The following is a 5,112-nucleotide window of genomic DNA, read 5'->3' on the forward strand; positions in this document are numbered from 1 at the left end:
CAGTGACTGTTGGATATCCATCCAACGGCCGACGTGCTTCTTCAATCTCTCACCTAAACTAGCGCCAGCCACCTAAACTAGCGCCAGCGGGACTGCCTGCTCCCTCCTCTTGTGGCCCGCTGTGATGCCGCGCAGGCTTCCCCGGCCCACCCTACTCCCTCCGCTGGACTGGCCGTACGCAATCAACTGCCTCCTTATTACATGAAAAAAATGATTCCTCCCACTGACATCTGGGGCGCACCGGTTGGAGGCTGACATGTGGGCCTACTAAGTTGACGCGTACGCAGGGCTTGTCAACTTAGTCAAGAAACGATTCTAGCAGCAGTAACCGTTGGATTTGAATCGAACGGTCCTACTGCTTCTTCAATCGCTGCTCTTCTTGCACCAGCCGCCCAAACCAGCGCCGGCGAGACCGCCTGCTCCTGCCTCCAGTGGCTGGCTATGCTGCCGTTGAGGCCTCACCGCCCCCTACTACTCCCACCGCTAGCCAGGCCCTATGGCGACGGCAGCCTAACACCGCAGCCGAACCAGTGAACCCTCGTACTCCTCTCCGCGAGGGCATCCACTGCCGCGTCTTCCCCGGCTCCGTGTCGTCCCCTTCCTAGGCCTCGCCGTTGTCCACCACCTTGGATGCGCTCGGCGCGGAGTGGTCAACGTGGTCAACGAACGACACCATCGGAAGTAGACTGTGCGTGGAGAGGCTGACAGCTGGGTCCACGGCCGCACGCAAGGAAATGCCTCCTTATTACGCGCAAAATAATGATTCCTCCACCTGACAGCTGGGACCCACCGGAAGGGCCTCTGTATTTCGTGAAAAAAAATGTTCCCGCCACTGACAGGTCAGACCCACCAGCTATATCTTCGCACGCAAGGAAGTTCCTCCTTATTACGCACAAAAAAATGAATACCCCCTGCTAGCTGGGACTCACAATAGTGGGAGGCTGACTTGTGGGCCAACTAAGTTGATGGGGACGGAGGGCTTTGTCAACTTAGTCAATATGAACGATTCTAGCTCCAGTGACCGTACGATGTCCGTCCTACGGCTGTAGTGCATCTTCAACCTCTGGTCTTCTTGCTCTAGCCGCACAAACGAGTGTCGGTCGTGCCTCGTGCTCCTGCCTCCCGTGGCCGGCTGCGATGCCGCGGAGGCCTCACCGCCCCCTACTACTCCCACCGCTGGCCAGGCCATCCCTCTACTCACCCACACCCCCTGTTATTCTGCGGCGACGACAGCCTCACACACAGCCGAACCAGTGAACCCTCGTACTCCTCTCCGCGTGGGCATCCACTGTCGCGTCTTCCCCGGCTCCGCGGCGTCCCCTTCCTAGGCCTCGCCGTCGTCCACCGCCTTGGTGCTCTCGGCGCGGCGTGGTCAATGTAGTCAACGATCGACTTCCATCGGAAGAGTACTGTACATGGAGAGGCTGACAGCTGGGTCCACGGCAGCTGCAAGGAAGTGCCTCCTTATTACACGCAAAATAATTATTCCTGCACCTGACATCGGGGACCCACGGACGGGCCACCGTATTTCGCGAAAAAAACGTTTCCCCCTGACTGCTGGGACCCACCAACTACATCTTCGCACGCAAGGAAGTGCGTCCGGGAAAAAAAACGATTCGCCCCCTGACTGCTGGGACCCACCAGCTATATCTTCGCACGCAAGGAAGTGCCCGACAGTCGGGACCCCCTTGGTCGAAGCGTACGTAGCGTTATCATTCTGGTCGCGAACGTGTACGTACATACTGGTCGATGTAGAGCGCCCACATGTCGTAGTAGAGGCACGCATGTAGCATGTACACATACGTACAACGGCCAGTGTGCAAGAAAGAAAATACGGCCACGTATGTACATACGGGCGGGGTCTCGAACACCTACTCGCGCATACGTACGGCCAGGGCTCGTGTACATGGCTGGGTCCGAACGGAGAAACAACGTCGTCGTCGTGTTCATCGGGAGCCAACCGGCTGGGTCGAAACGGAATGCGTCGTCGTGTTCATCGGGAGGGCTTGGACGGAACAACCGATGGAAACGAGGCCTGGCGTATGGCAGAACAGAGGAAACGGCCTTGTGTTCGACCGGCCACGTTCGAAACGGGATCCTGTTCATCGGGAGGGGTCTGGCGTACCACAAAACGGAGGAAACGGACTTGTGTTGGACCTCCTACAGTCGGAACAGGGTCCTGTTGATCGGGAGGGGTGTGGCGTACCGCAAAATGGAGGAAACAGACTTGTGTTGGAGCGCTACGGTCGAAACGAGGGTCCTGTTCATCGGGAGGGGTGTGTCGTACCGCAAAACGGGACTCCACGAGAAACTGTTCATCTCCACCGTCGATCCCCTCTAGCCTCCACGGGCTACTGTTCATCCACCGTCGACCTCCTCCAGCCTCCACCTGCGACTGTTCATCCACGGGCTCCTGTTCATCCAGCCTCCACCGCGCGCTACTCCACCGGGTACTGTTCAACCAGCCCTCTCCACGGGCTCCTGTACAACCACCCCTCCACGGGCTACTGTTCATCTAGCCCTCTACCGTCTACTATTCATCCAGCCCTCCACGGGGTCGTCCTGTTCATCCAGCCCTCCATGGGGTCCTGTTCATCCAGCCCCAACCGGCTCTATCGATCGGGGTCCTGTTCATCCAGAGGCAACACCACGGGGTCCTGTTCATCCACCCCATCGGGAACTGTTCATCCAAACCCCCCAGCAACGCTCACTATTCATCCAGAGGCAGCGTCGATCGGCTTCAGTTAGCAGCAGTAGCGAAGGAATCGCTCGATCGGGTTCAGTTAACAGCCATCGATCGATCGCTCGGGTTCAGTAACGCATAACCTGTAGTGCAATCACTCGGGCTCAGTAGGCGAACGCCTCGCTCGGGTTCAATTAGAGCCCAACGCCTCGCACCCACGCGCGTGCGTGTACGAGAGAAACGCGTAAACCTCCGTGCATCGCTTGGCCCCGACCACCCACCGTAACCGAGAACACCCCGATATTTTCCTTGCCCTCGCTTCTACCACGGCTTTTCCATCATGGACAGCCCAAAGAATGTCATGCAGCTATGTCTCCGGCCCGCCCAGGACGAAAAGCCCATTTTCTGTCATGATTTTTTGTCATAGAAGTAGGAGCCCACCACATCTATGATGATACCTGGTTTTGTCACAATTATCATCATAGAAGTGTCATAAGTATGACAGGAAAAAAATTCGTTCGGCCCAAAATGTCACGGATGTGTCTTTTTTTTGTAGTGTTAGCACATGCAATTGAGATTGGGATTTGGTTTATATGCAAAAAAAATGCATGATAAATGAAAAATGGCTTAAATATAGTGAACAAGACCTCAAATGCACCAGAAAAATCAAACCCGTGGTATAATCGTGATTGCGTACCATGGAAATATTTATGAGGCGAAACGATGAAGTCACCAGCCACTAGAGATTGAATTGCCATGTCTCCTTTTGGAAACTATGATCTTTCTTGTGAAATGCTCTGGTTTACAAGGAGTGATCATCAAAACTTGTGCCAAACTTTAACAAAAAAAATTCATGGTGTCGTGAGAGCACGCCACGCTGACACACCGATTTTTGTGATTTTCGGACTACATGTGTATTTCTTGTAATTAAAATACCAACAAGGCCTACGCCGGTGGCCGCACCTCGTAGCCGAAATGTTTGAAAATTCTCCCCGCTTCTCGGACAATGGATGAAAACTCGCAAAGCGACACACAAATGATTTGTACACCTTTTGTGCTAACACCCATAGTAGTTGTAGTAGGGTTTTGATTTTATATGCACTAAATGCATGGTAAATGCAAGAAATGGCTTAAATATAGCAAACGAGACCTAAAATGGGCCAGAAAATCAAACCTAAGGTATGTTGGTGGTTTCTTACTCTTGAAAAAATTTCGAGGCGGAACGATGAAGTCACCGACGATTGGAGTCTGAATTGATGCGTCTCCTTTTGGAAATTCTGATCCTTCTTGTGAGATGCTCTGGTTTCTAATGAGCGATCATCAAAACTTGTGCCAAACTTTACCAAAAAATTTCCATGGTTTCATGAGAGGACGCCACGGTGACACACTGATGTTCATGATTTTAAGACTCTATATGCATTTCCTATAATTAAAATACCAACAAGGCCTATGCCGGTGGGCACACCTCATGGCCGAAATGTTTGAAAATTCTCCCCATTTCTCGGACAATGAATGAAAAGTTGCATAGCGACACACAAATGATCTTGCTAATACCCACATGTAGTTGCAGCATGGTTTTGACACCCTGGGTGAGGTATAGTTATTCTTCACCCCCCTCTCTATTTTGACATCAATGCGCTGTACTTTTAGGTCTCGTATATTTTGTCTTATTTCATACGTAAAAAGAGAACGTAAGAAAATATATACTCGCTGTAAAAAATATTTTATGTTACGTAAAATTACAAACATAAAAACATAGTGTAAAACATACATAAAATGCGATATTTCTGGTCTTATAACCTATTTTTTTGTTTTCTTATACCAAATTTTACGTAGTGAATCAATATGAATGTTACTATTTGTATTCCAAACGTAATTTGTTTATGAAGCGACCGTAAGATTACCTCGGGCGAAGAATTACTTATTATGCATCCTGGGTGATGAATAGTATTACTATATATATATATATGTATATATATGCAGTAAATGCCGTAAATGCAAAAATGGCTTAAATGTACCAAATAAGACCTAAAATTCGCCAGAAAAGCGAACCTAGGGTATAATGGTGATTGCTTACCCTGGAAAAAATTCGAGGCAAAATGATGAACTCACGTCTTCATTCAAATGAAAACATGTTGTTAGTTGATGTAAATGTTTTCAAATAACACATGGCTCATTCATGAAAGCCGCGTGCCTACTAAACCGTGGACGATGCCCCCTACTGCGCGCGTGATGTAGTCATGTGTTCTGATTGGCCAGAACCCAAACCCCATGGATTGTACATCTGCACCGTTCCTACAAAAAAGAAGACACATCCGTGAAATTTTGGGCCGAACGAATTTTTTTGTCATGCTTATGACACTTCTATGAGGATAATTGTGACAAAACCCGGTATCGTCATAGATGTGGTGGGCTCCTACTTCTATGAC

The sequence above is a fragment of the Triticum aestivum genome, chromosome 3D (assembly GCF_018294505.1).
Source record: "Triticum aestivum cultivar Chinese Spring chromosome 3D, IWGSC CS RefSeq v2.1, whole genome shotgun sequence".
NCBI lineage: Eukaryota > Viridiplantae > Streptophyta > Magnoliopsida > Poales > Poaceae > Triticum > Triticum aestivum.